Below are 14,622 nucleotides of genomic sequence, written 5' to 3'. Positions count from 1 at the left end.
GAAGACGCCAACTATGAAGATGTCCCTTGTGGTAGGAGACGAAACGTCGAATGTTTTTGACGTTATCATGATCCGTCATGAGGATTTCTTCATCAGTAAGACACATGGTTGGAATCCGGAAATCCACAGTTTCGTCATCAAATTAATAATTAATTGTGTGCAAACAATGGACAGAAACGTTCAAAAACTTAATGTTTAACGAACGAAAGAGAAAATCGGGTCGTTCTGACTGATCAATTATCATAGTAACATTACTTCCAACAGCATACAAAGGTGCAGATTCTACCCCAGACATTGTCAATAATTCTACAGGAAACCGTTCCTTAAACTATCCCTTTCATCTGATGTTTCACATGGCGTAGGGACATTTTTTTCTATTTCAGTAATTCTCTTTGAAATATGTGGATTATTATGATTATAGTTCTTGTAGGGGTTTACTTTAACACTTTTAAAGTAGGGAATCCCAAAAATCTTCCTCAGGTTATAGTTTCTGTTCACGACGTCTGAAATAAAAGGATTACTTTCTCTGTACCTATATATATTATGGTTGTTTAGGAACATGAATTTTTACTGTTTTACGAAAAAATTGAAAAGTGCCCATGTATATGGAAGCTACTCTAAAAGTTCGTTTCAACGGTACCCTATCTGCGCCGTATCTGTAAACGTGTGTGTCGTACCTGCGTTCCGGGAAAGCAGTTAAACCGTTCAAAAAAAACGAGACTTCTCTGGACGGCTGGAGAACGTTCCCGAAAGGAGGCAAGGGAGTATAAAAAGGAAGAGATGATCGCCGAAGTAGAGTAGAAATAAATTGACCGTCGCAGAAGTAAATCAATAGATAAATTGAAAGTGATAGAAGCGAAATAAATAGAACAGTGAATAGTAACAGTAGTGTAAATAAATAGAATAATTGTCGAAGTTTAGTAATAATTTAATAGTGTTTTTAAGTTCAATAATAATAATTAGTGTAAATAGTTTTCTTCTTAGAAGTTAAATTTTGTTAAACCCATGAACATATCTTTAAACAAGCGTCTTCTAAATTCTTGAGAATGTTGAACTTTCTTTTCTGGCAACATGCTCAAATTCCAATTGTCTTCATCTCTTTCTGTTATACATCGATTGTTGTAATATTATTCCTTTTTCTTTATTAGTGTCCGCTGCAATTCCTACCTGACATCTCCTTCTCTTAACGTCTGTCGTTAGTAAAAGTAGGCGTTCTGTCAGCAACTGCTCTAGTCTAGTTAGCAAGTTGAAAGAAGAAAGTTAATGCGACCGTTTCATGCCAATTTTAAACGTCCCAACCATACTTCTTTGGTAGGATGGTCTTTATATTTTACTTTTCGGAAAGTCTTTACTTATGTCCGACAGAGTTGTAACAGTTAATAACTTGAAACAAATTATTTTTGACAATTTCTCGGAGAACATTGTGGAACAGTACAGTAGCAATATTGTTGGGTCGGCCGCTGTTTCTGATCATTTTCAAGAATTGCGTTAATTATTAAAGAGAAATGAAACGTTTCAGACAAACTGTTCTGATGTTTAAATGGAAACTGTTGCGTTATGAGAGAAATAGGTAACTGAACACGCCGAAGTAACAAAAAATAAGAAAAAGCAATGGTGAAGAATGCATACTAGCGACGAGTTGAATCAATTTGCCAATGGTCCATATTATACATACGAAATATTATGGTTAGTAGTAAAAATCAGTGGAGGGCGATGTATTGTCTTTTTGGTCGGTGAGTTTTCCTTAAAACTAAAATAGAAATGAGCACATACATCTGTAATCCATGTATCAGGCACACGTTTTTTATTGTATATATACGTAGGTTACGTATTTTTTCCTTTTCATCTTTGTTTTTCTTCGGCCTTACGCCACGGCCGCTTTTGTCTGAACACGAACAAAAAGTTCGTCTGGTTTATTGCCCGATGCTTGGAAATATCGGTTTCGTTTTTTTCCCGTACAATAAATTTTCTGTGGCTATTAAGCGCGATTACGGATGGGGTGAAGGGGATGGCTCAGGTCGGCACTGGCCGGCCATAATGGTTGTCAAGATGTGTGGAAATAGGAGTTGTGCTTAATGCACGAGAGACAAAAAGCCGGTAATGACCGACAAAACATGGACCGATCTATTAGTTGGGGAATAAGAAAAAAAGATGGCGCATGCTAAGCCGTTAAACATGTGTAGGTACCTCATATCTAGTTATGTATAGTTGGGACGTTCAAAGTTGGTATAGTCTGCAATAAAACTGTCTCACTTACCTTCTTCTTTCAATCTACTAACTAGACTAGAGCGGTTATTGACAGAACGCGTACTTTTTCTCACGACCGACGTTGTAGGTAATATCGTAAACATAGAAAAGGGATGGCTACCGAGCGGCATGGCCTAGAGGTTTAGACCATTGCTTAGCATTCGGGAGGACGCCGGTTCGATTCCGGGTCCGTCTGCCTTGGTCCAAGTTTTTCTGTGGTTTCCTTGGACCACTTAGGCAGTAATATTCCACAGATAATCTTTTACTCTCTTCTGTCTTCATTTCGTCCGTCTCATTTTTCTCACCCGAACCACCACTCACCCATTCCCACGATTCCTGAAAGCAGGCTGAAGAGGGCCTTCCGCCCTACCTTCCGGCATGGTCCGAAGGGACTGCCCGCCCACTAGCATTACTGGCTGGTGGAAATGAAACACCCAAAAGTTTTAAGTTTTTAAAAAATGGCAGATAATAATTGCAGCGAACACTTAATAAAGAAAGAAAAAGGAATAACATTATACCAATTAGTGTGTAACAGAATGGGATGCAGGCAAGCAAAATTTGAGCATGTTACCAGCATCGGACTTTAAAGAATTTATAAATCCGACCCTGATCTTTGGTGTACTTCAGCAACTTTTAATCGCTGCACCTCTAACTATTATTCGGTTATCTCTTTTCACTAAAAACTAAAAACGATATTCCCTATAACGCCTGATATGGGTAAGGTAGGAGTTCTGTCGACAGAAAACTTTTGGGTGTTTCATTCCCACCAGCCAGTAATGCTGGTGGGCGGGCAGTCCCTCCAGACTATGCCGGAAGGTAGGGCGGAAGGCCCTCTTGAGCCTGCTTTCAGGAATCGTGGGAATGGGTAGGTGGTGGTTCGGGTGAGAAAGATGAGACGGACGAAATGAAGACAGAAGAGAATGAAAGATTATCTGTGGAATATTACTGCCTAGGTGATCCAAGGAAACCACAGAAAAACTTGGACCAAGGCAGACGGACCCGGAATCGAACCGGCGTCCTCCCGAATGCTAAGCAATGCTCTAAACCTCTAGGCCATGCCGCTCGGTCTCTTTTCACTTTGTCTGTGCTACTTATGAAGCATTCCCTAACTTAACAAGGATTTCGTTCAAAACTCAGCAAATAACTAAAGTGCCAAGTGGAAACAAGAAAGAAGATACGTCTCTTCTGTCCGATAATTTATTGTGGTCTATGCCAATTTTGATCGACCCAACTATAGGTATTTAGCTGATTACAAAACAATGTATGAAAGAGTTTGATGATTATATGAGATGAAACTAAATCATAGGTTTATACTGATATTTCTTAGTCGAATTTTGTCAAATATAATCGGGAAGAGACCCTATTACATCTAACTGCCTACTCACTTTTAGTAACAATAACTTTAGTTTCATAATGGAAGTTTTAACATAACAAACGAAAGCTAATCAGGAAACATTAAACTAACAAGAGCATTGCGTAAATGTAAGATAAGGTTTTACCTATCCTAATCTAACCTTATCCTGCATAATAATTTTAAGCTGTGTACTGATAATTAACTAGAAGTCTCACTAACAGTCAAAACTACGAATATTTTTGTTTTGATTCGAGGCTGGTCCCAGAAATAACTTAATCCGAAGTGAATGGCTTTATAAAAAAAGCATCGTTACTTAGTATACTAAGGTGCTATTTGTGAAAATCGAATACGGACCTTATACGACGTCCGTTCCCTAATTATCGCATCAATATCAGTATTGTCAGTCCTTATTAAACAGAAAAAGTAAATAAATTCTCATTGCCTACGCGCCTTGGTTCTATACTAAATAAAGTGATCTAACGTATATTTGTTTTTTTGATAATTACTGTTTTGTTTATTTTATTTCTGTATGTTGCGTATCTTAAAATTAAATAGAAATTGGTATAAACTTACTAAGTAGTAAAACCTTATTTTCTTTATGATTTCAAATGGTTCATTTGATCAAATGATGTAATTTTGACTTCTTATATACAAAAACAACATTGAGTTTCATATTAAAAAGTTGCTCATGTAGATATGCTATTGAAAGTGGAAAATGATAATATTTAATTGGTTTAATTATTCCTGGAGGACATTAAACCTTATCGATCGAGTTAATCCATAAGGTATTAAAAAAAATCGTAATGAATATTATTAACAATATTGTAAACATATTTTAATTCCTGAATTTAATTTTTTTTCCAGAAGGGTTGATCAAATTCGTATGTAATCGCTACAGCAACATGTCACAGTCAAGGGTAAGTTTTTCTATGATGCTTATAAAATTCACCTTTATTTTAACAATTAGTAATCCTTAACGTTTAGGGGCAGTTATGTAGTAGGTATATTAAATTACTTATCTGTTAAGGTTAAGTGAACAGTGATCTGTATTTCTTAAGGAAAAAAGATCAGTTCGTTATCTAGTCGGTGCATCACAAGCGTATTTTTACAAACATTTATACAATATATTCGTAGCTGTTATTTTTTAAAAAGAACAAAATACCTACTCACTTCTACAAACCTTCCGTTGTTATGAAAAATGTGGAAAAATGTTTTAACAAAACTGGAAACATTACTAATCCTTACACACACAAGAGCCGTTCCTGTTGAAATGGTAACACAGTGGAATACGTTATCTATAAATACGTACGTTAGTTCTTTTGTTTGCACATCTGGGGCAAACAACAATCGACATGCCCGAATCCTTTATCCAAAATAAATTGGAACGAAATCATTAAAATTTTGAAGTTGTTCCGTTTCGTGACGATTCCTCTCATTTGTTACATCGAGGGGCTGTCAATCATTGTGAGGGCTAGGCCGAAGAGAGAGGAGAAGGAGGGAAGAGATACAAGATCGTCGACTGAATTAATCGTAAATTGGAGCGACATGGAAGTATGAACGCAGCTCTTGTAAATTGCGGTTCGTGACAAATTGTTTCCTTTACACCGTCGTCACAGGCGTCCCGACGTCAGCGTCGTCGGTCGTGTTTGAACGAGACCGGCCGACCGCTTGTTCCCGACCTCTGAGCGTACCCCCAAGCACTTCGGATCATCTCAAATTCGTACGAAAGCACCTGTTTGCCTTCAACTCAAACCGCAATTGAACACTCAAGTTTTTACTTACACATGTACCTATATGTATATTTGTATGCATGTACAGAAGTTCGTAGGTTGGGGGAAGAATTTGTGGCAATTTAATCTTTTTACGTCATTAGTATTTTTAGAGCGCACCAGGGGTTTGAGTGCAGGAATTTTCCCCTTCAGGAGATACAAAAACCGTCACTTATCTTTTCAATAACTTCATTTTAAAAGTGAATTTGGCATTAAAGAACCTAGCCTGGTCTACCGTAATCTTCAATAAAAATGTTTAGGTAACTGTCTCGATCAGATGTTTCATCTGTTATTGTGTATTTTATGTTTACATCAACATTAAAAGTTTGATGACGATTATGTAACAAAGTGTGCTGCTACGTAATCATCGAACAGAAAAGTAGGTTGCAAGTCAATAAGGGTCTTCCTCTCTCTCTTTATTATCATATTTGCGCTTTTACTAAACGGAGGCTTCATCCCCTAATTGTTATTCATCAATACCCCTAAAACTCGTGTGTGTGTGTGAATTTTACGTATGAAATTTAGCATCATAGTGGTACACTTCAAAACATTTGTACAATTAGGGTATTTTGTTTTTTACAGAACAATTGATGATAGGTTACTTACCCATTTCAACATTCACATTTTCCAGATTGTTTTGCATGAAAAGGTTTCCCCCGAGGGGGGTTCAGAGACCTTCCATTTTGTAGAAGCAATAACCTTAAGAATTGACATTTTTAAAAATAATATTGGTTTCCGTATTTCTCTCACTTCCGGGGGGCATAGCTAAGATTTGTCAAGATAAAAAATGCTAAAACAATAGCTATTTTGATGATAAACAAATTAAAAAATGTTTTATTTGTTTCTAAGTCTATTTTTTACCAGTCAATTGATTTGGTAAAATATTTCTTGCTGTTTCTATTAGTGCGCTGTCTCTACCTGACATTAATTATTTCTACCACTCCCTAGAGTGCGACATAATTAAAAATATTTTCTAATCGAATGGGAAGAGATTGAATCCCCTTCCACAATGGCTAACATAGGGAAAAGCAATCCCCACCATCTTCCACCTCCTTACACCTTAATCGAACTCTTTTTATTTTTTAATTAACGTATTTGGAGGTGAGGACTCTCCAGCGTCGTAGTACAAAGAAATACGTAAAATTACTTATGGACTTATGCACGTGAACGCGGATTTTAAAATTATTGTTGCTGAACTTGGGGTAAATATTTCCTTCTTTTTATTATTTCTATTTCGTACTAATTTAACTACTTCATATGGATATTCATTATTCAAGTCATCATCATCATAAGGTCGTCAATCCTAAGACTGGTTGGACATGTACCTCCACTCTTTCCTATCCTGAGCTAAACTTCGCATTTCCCTAAAACTAGAATAGCCCACATCCTTAACTATTTGCGAACAGTAATCTAATCAGGTCTACCTCTACCCCTTCTAACTCCTGTTTCTGCCTCTAATATGTCTCTGACTAGACCTTCGTGCCTAAGAAGGTGTCCTACCAACCTATCTCGCCTATTTTTTATTGACTTCCATAAGAATCTTCTGTTCTCCTATTCTTTCCATTTCTAACCTTTTCTACCCACGATATCCTCATCATCCGCCTATAACACCACATTTCGAACGCTTCTAACCTTATCTTGTCCATGTTTCGCACCCGTACAACGCCGTGCTCCAAACATACACCTTTAACAACCGAGCATAGAAGTGACTTCTTTTTATTAAAGGCGACACGACCCTGCGCTATCCTCTGCTTTATATCCCTGCTACTCCTTCATTATATAAGTAAACGATTTATATTTATTTTTGGTTTGGTTGTATTTTAACGCGGGGAAGACGAACGTAATTGTCTTTACACCGATCGGTCGCTAAGAAAAGTTTCACAAGACTAAAAGAAAATACAAATGTTTACGTTTCTCAGAGGTGCTTTTACGTATGGGTGGACATGCGGCGTGTTCGAGAAGGAAAATCCTCCAGGGTGATGATGGTGAAGTAATTTTGGTGTAGTTTTCCAGTGGGTACTCGAACAGTGTGTGAATGTGTGTGGTTGTGGCGTAAAGGAACGAAAATAAAAACAGAACTTTTCCATCAGCGTCGCGCAAAATATGATCCTATTAAAGTTAACTTAGAGTCGACGAGGAGAGGTCGTTTCACCTCATAAAACCGGAACCGTTTATTTCGAATAACTTTTCCGGGATGCCAGAGGAGAAACGGGCCGGAAGGCTCGTTTAAGATTCAGTCCATGTTCGGCAGATGTTTTCTAAATTATCCTAGTTTCGAAGTGTTTACTTGTGCCACGGAGGACAAGTCCCTTAAGACACGAAATTACGTTGGCTCTTCAAATTATTAATGAGTACATGCTACCGGACCACTCGTTGACGTCATTCCCACCGTTTCCTAGGCACATACGAACTGCAAAATACATTGCAACGTGAGTAAGAGACCTTTGGGTTCAAACAGATGCATGATTTATCAATCAATTTGTTTTAAGGTGTAACTTAAACATTTAGGATAATCTCTCCTGAGTGTTTGGTTCCTACCTGTCGTTTAAGTGATATAAAAACCGGTTATTAGTAATAGTTAGTGGAATAGCGAGGGAGGGGTGGACAAGGGAAGAATATCTACGATTATAATAGCTGAAATCATAACAATCGCAGAAAAACATACCGAAAGGCAGAAACAGTAATCGTCTTGTGGACTATAGATTTTCGCCTACATATTATAAACAAAACACTTTTCATATTCTATTTACATTTAGCACTGCATAATTTCATAAGCAAAATGATCCAGAATCCTAAGTTATTGGAACTTTAAAACATTGCAAAGGTATGGAGAGAATCCGACAATAATCCGTCTAATCTATTTGAAGAACTGAAGTAATTACAATTGTTTATAAACCCTGAGATGCGTCCTCAAAGTCTTGTTGTTATTCTGAACTATATACGTAAATGAAGTGACTTATGTGAGACTTTTGCAAATGCGCATGCTTAATTTTACATTTGCTCCTAAGTAAATTAGGTAACAGTTTTTGAATTGAAATTAATTATTTTGTTGTAATTTACGATGTAAGTGAATGAAGCACTGAATACTGCGAACAGATGTTCTTGATCTTGAATTGGTACTCAAAATGTGAATGCATCCTTAAAGAAAAAAAGTAGATACGAGTACTCAAATGTTTGGGATTCTACTAACATCTTCGTGAATTTCAAATGGAGTGACCACTTTAAAAATGTGACTATTACTATGTAATCATTTTTCTGCATATCACTCATTGAATGATATGCATAAAGTTGAGTTCCCATTCAGAAATGCCTAATCCAAATTAAGATAAGAAGACACTTCAATTTTTGAATGAAGCACTGGGTACTCCTAGCAGATACTCTTGATCTTTAATTGGTACTCAAAATGTGAGTGGATTCTCAAAGAAAAAAAGGTAGATACTCATATGTTTCGGATTCTACTAACATCTGCGTGAATTTCAAATAGAGTGACCACTTTAAAAATGTGACTATTACTAAGCAATCATTTTACTGCATATCACCCATTGAGTGATATGCATAAAGTTGAGTTCCCATTCAAAAATATCTAATCCAAATTAAGATGAGAGGACATTTCAATTTTTGAATGAAGCACTGGGTACGTCTAGCGGATACTCTTGATCTTTAATTGGTACTCAAAATGTGAATGCATCCTCAAAGAAAAAAAAGTAGATACTCATATGTTTGAGATTCTACTAACATCTTCGTGAATTTCAAATGGAGTGACTACTTTATAAGTATGACTATTACTAAGCAGTCATTTTCAATTTTTTACATACCACCAATTGAGTGATACGCATAAAGTTGAGTTTCCACTCAGAAGTAACTAATCCAAAGTAAGATGAGAAGATACTCCAATTTTTGAAGGAATGACTGATTCCCCACCATAGATAACCTCAAATTAATGAGGAACATCATCAACATCATTCTCAGTATTGGTAGGAATAAATGGTAAATTCATGTATAGGAAGTATCATTAAAATGAAAATTAATATCCGAATATTATGGAAAATGAAACGTTTCGGAAAATATAGTTTGGTTTCAAAATCTGGCTTGACGGTTTTCTTTTGACGGTCGGTCCCTATTTTGAAAATTGGAGAAATAGATTAGGACAAATAGGTACCTTGCGTCGTAGCACACCCCATAACAGGAGCACGTCGGAAACAGATTTATGGTTTTCAGCCGTTTTACTGTTTCCTGTGGTAGTGTCGTAAAACGACCTCGTAAAACCAAGCACCGTCTAAACGTATACTTGCGGATCACAAAAGGAGGCAATTCCGCGATGTGCGGTGCAGAGAAAAGCCGGATGTAATTTTCTAAATGATCAATAAATAATTACCCTCACTTCTTTTTTTTATCCTCACAGAAAATGGCTCCATTTAACAGGTCTTTGCGCGGTACACCACGAGCAATCTGTCGTTTGGAATTCATGAAGGTTTAAATTTTTTATGCTCCTGAAAACGCAAGACACTGACGAGTATTTTATAACAACTTTTTTTAAAAACGAAAGTTTTGATTTAAAACGCTACAAAAAGTAAAAAAAAGTAGTTTTGAAGTTCATGTAAATGACCTGGAAATATCTAAATGCTTTGCCGGCGGTTATTTTAACAAAGAGGAAAGTTGTTACTGTATTTCTGGAATTGTTTTCCAAGTTTCGTTTCAAAACGATCGCCACGTGAAGCTTTTGCATTAATAATCATTCTCATTAAAAATTTTTTATTCAATATTTCTTAAGCTAATCTCCTATTGTCCTTGAAAGCTTTCACAGATTTTTTTAAATGTGTTCTCATTTTCAATTTTTTATCTAAATCTTTCTGTTAGTATATTTTTAACTCGACTAGAATTTATAAGGGGCTAATGAGAGGGGTATCCCGATGTAGGGATTCCTCTTGAAAATCCCACCAAAAAATAACGGGTAGTACTAAAATGAGGATTGCCTTATGAGATTTTCACATGGGTCTTAAGGGTCAAGCCTAATGAAACCTCGATGAGGCAAATCCATTTGAAAATACTCTCGGTAAAGTGAAAAAACAACAAGCAGTAAAACAATTACAATTTAAAGTATAATTGATTACAAAAGGGCCACAGTTTTACTTCAGAGCAAACAAATTTTACAAATAAGTGGTATATGTTTATTTTCCTCTAAATGGAGATATAAATTGTATTGAAATTTGTGGAAAACTACTACGAAAAAGAGGATCTCTTTACACGTATCCATGCGATGCTAACTATTTAGAAATGTACCTATACATAGTTTCTGCAAACAATGAAAATATTACTACCTGTAAAATCATAGATGCTAATAAAAAAGTGGTTTATCTTAGTGTTTGTAAAATTTGTTTGCTTTTAAGTAAGATTGTGGTTCCTTTGTAATCAATAATACTTTAAATTCCAATCGTTTTACTATTTGTTGTTACTAAAGTTTTTCATTTTACTGAGAGTATTTTCAAATGGATTTGCCTCGTCGAGCCCCCATAAGGTAAATTTAATTGTAAGTTTATACATGTGTTGTATAATGAAAAAAATACAAAATTAAATAAAAAATACATTTTACCAATAAGAAACTGTTCACTTTTACATATGTAGCAACGGTATAACACATATTAGTTCTTTACTTTCGTGAACAGTTTCTCATTGGTAAAATGTACAGGTCTGACGAAGGAAGCTGGCGAGCGGTCGCGCAGGTACTTGCCTATTTATGACCTATTTGGGTAAGTCACTTGGAACCGATACACAAATAAGCTTTCAGTAGGCGTAAATTATAGTATTTATACAGATAGGACAGTAGCGTACTAGAAAATAATGTAAAAACATGACTTATCAAAAAGAAAAAATTAACCTATTGCTTTCGTTTTATAGTTAGTTTTCACATTCACTGTCACCATGGGAATCTCTATCACTGTCACCAACATCAACAATTAGTTCTTCTGTTTGTCTGTCTATTACTTGCTCACTGATCCCTATATTTAAATATTTAATCTACGTCCCTGATAGGAATACTGAAGAATAAGGACTGCAATTTTTATACCTAAAACTGCCTACTTTTGCCACCGCGCATTCACGCCATTTTAAACTTGCCGCCAGCTTCCAGCGTCAGGCCTGTATTTCTCATTTAATTTCGTATTTTTTCTCGTTAATAATAAAGTTCATTTTTCCAAAATTTTTTAATGGGTAGCAATAATTTTTCCCCTCGGGGGCTACATGCGACATTCATGAGATGCGCAAATGCGGCAAGGCGTTATATGATATCCTTGCCCTAGCGAATAACCTAATGGGGCCCACGAGAGGTAGTGGGCTGCCCACTTAGGGACCCTACCTACACCCCCCTCAAAATTCTAATCGGGTAAATAATTGGTGCTGAAATATATCTATTTATTTCATTTAAATTTGTTTTGTACGTCTCTCTCTGCCATTTGCAAACAAAGCAACAAAGAATCCAGAAAAATCATATATAGAGATAATTTTTTATGAACAACTTGAGTCAAAACATTTTTTGAGTATATTATATTACTATTCAAGTAATGAGGTTGAAATTGAAATTCGTAAACAACTATGTGTGAGCATTCTAAGCCTAAGTCAAATCTCACCCGAATGTAATCCTTAAATAAAAAACTACAATCTTGCTCATGCACTTCAAGCTTTCGAGACAAAGGGTATCGATTATATTGAATTTACCACATCAATACTTAGAATTAGTAATCTGTCAAACGCAAAAGTCTATTGATTCATCTAGGTATATACATATGTACAAGTGTACAAAATGTACATACGAGGGCGGTTCAATAAGTACCAGTGTTAGAAATGAAGACATCTTTTTTTTAAATTTTTTTTTTATTTTTCAACATAGTCCTCTTTTAGAAAGATACACTTCTCCCAACAACCCTGCCATTTTTTTACCCCTCCAAAAAATAAGATTTGTCGAACTCTCCAAAATCTCCCCTTACTCGGCGATGACTTCCTCGTTTGAGCTAAATTTCTTTCTTGCTAGTCATTTCTTCATGGTAGAGAACAAGGTGAAGTCGCAGGGAGTAAAATCGGGTGAGTACGTGGTGTGCGGCAGCAAATTCATAACGTAATTCATGCATTTTGGCGGCAACAACTCCTGATGAAGGTGCCGGTGCGTTATCGTGTTGAAAACGCATCTTCTTTTTCGTCGTTTGCTAGGCTTCCTGGTCGCTCCTATCCTATCAAAAACGGATCTTTGCCCACGTTTTAATTCGTTGAAGCAATATCTAACTGTGGTCGTAGATGGCGAAATGTCTCCATAAACAGTATCCAACTTTGTTTTCATCTCCTTGCATTTTTTTCCCATCCAAAAACAAAAAGCGAATTACCGAACGATACTGCTCTTTTTCCATCTTAGCGAAAATAACGAAACACGTCTCAGTCGAATGGCTACCAAATCCAAACTAACCTATCAATCAGTCTGAAATTCGTTTTGGCGCGGTTTGACAGATGGCAGCACACGATGACAACACGAATTTCCCTCAGGAACGTCCTCTGTCTTCAAACACGGGTACTAATTGAACCGCCCTCGTATATAAGACATGTGCATGTACAATAATACACTTTGTTAATAGCCGCAGTATAGAGCCACTACCCATCTTTATTAGGTTGAACAAAGGATTTTGTCTAAAAAGAGCGTCCGTTACCCTTCATGTCCAGGTTGGGGTGCTTTCACTTGGAGAAATTTAGAAACAAATAAGGCTGGTAGAAGGACGATCTAATAATGACCTGTCGTGAGCACGACAGCACCTTGTGGTGTGCGTATGTGTGTGTGTGCGAGTGTGCCGTGTGTGTTACCTGTCCAACCCATACTAACAGATGCTCAAAGGGTCGTGGGGGTTGACACTAAGGGCTACTGATCGCCGACGCTATCGATGTATTTGAAAGGCGGAGAAAATATTGTGAAAGGCAAGCGAACAAAAAAGAATCGTAATAGAAGCCATCGACCCTGTTTCCTTTGTGTTTCTTTCTCCTAGCTCGGAACGACTTTTTGGTGTTTATGGCAATTATAGCAAAATGTTTTAACAAGAAAATTGTTAATATTTTGTGACTGTTGGTCCAGTCAACCAACTCAAAAAAATGCCCAAACCTTCGAATCACTTCAAGAAACACCGATTTGACTGAAGATTGGTTTATAGGCTTACTAGCGACCCGCCCCAGCTTCCCAAAGATGCAATGCTGATACTAAATATACTACAGAATGTCTTTATATACAACATTCACCGCTTTTTTGTCATGCCCCCCGGCCGGTACCGCCGCAACCGCTATGTCCCTGCATTTGAAATCTGTAATATCTTCGAAAATATTCATTTAAATTACAAGCTGTAAAGGGCCATATCGATCTATATTAAATGCACAATGTACATAAAAGTACTTAATTGGATAAGGATTAATGCTGTATTGCTTAAAGTCGCTTCGTAAATAAGCCATTATTTCTCGTAAAAAGTAAAGGATAAAAAATGGTTATTGTGGGTTATCCCTAAGAGATATACATATACCATCCCGGACTGTTTTGTAGACATTTTTAAGATGTCCAATACTGTAGTACATTATTTTGATCTATCTCGGAGGGTTTAGCCAGCGTTTGCAATGTAAGCGCAAAAAAGTGTTTATTTACGACACCACATTAGAAACCTCTAAAGTTATCAGTGTTTCTCTACTAAATTATTCATATCTATTATACATATAAACCCGTTGCGCAGTTTTAAAGATCTAAGCATCCATAGGGACAGACAGCGGGAAGCATACCCTCCTTATCAAAAGTTATATGAGCCTGATGTGCGCTTTTATTTTTTTGGGGGGTGAAAACTATCCCTCTTGAGAAATATAGTAAAACTATAGATTTAAATATAAAATTGATTAAAATCATATTAAAAGTAAAATAAACAATTTATAATCGATTGCAATTTTCCCATCCTCACAAACCACTCCTAATGACCAAAAAAACAGGCAAAAATAATTCTAAATAACTTTATACTGCATTATAATCAAAAACAATCTCTCATATATCTTTTTAAGTATAGTTATGTATTTCTGAAAATTTTTGTTATCAAAAGATCTACATTTTTTACTCGTGTATTTTTTATGTATCTTCTTTAATTTTTTAGTTATTGTCAAGAAACAATTTTGTTTTTAATTTTCCAGAGCCATTTTAAAATTTGACTTTTTTCGAAATCTAGGCCCTTCAAACTGATCAAACTGTTTCTGAAC

General features: G+C 36.2%; 1 protein-coding gene across 1 annotated transcript in view; it reads left to right on the top strand.

The window, feature by feature from the left end:
* Positions 1-14,622, top strand: part of LOC108744688 (alpha-catulin) — a 296,147-nt gene that overhangs the window by 176,776 nt on the left and 104,749 nt on the right. The window contains exon 13 of the transcript XR_003231151.1: positions 4,466-4,518. The gene's annotated coding sequence lies outside the window, so the exon portion shown is untranslated. The remainder of the gene's footprint in view (positions 1-4,465; positions 4,519-14,622) is intronic.

Source organism: Agrilus planipennis, unplaced genomic scaffold (genome assembly GCF_000699045.2).
Source record: "Agrilus planipennis isolate EAB-ADULT unplaced genomic scaffold, Apla_2.0 scaffold16, whole genome shotgun sequence".
Taxonomy (NCBI): Eukaryota; Metazoa; Arthropoda; class Insecta; order Coleoptera; family Buprestidae; genus Agrilus; species Agrilus planipennis.
Note: the sequence above shows the minus strand (reverse complement) of the source record. Positions and strands in the feature narration are given on the sequence as shown.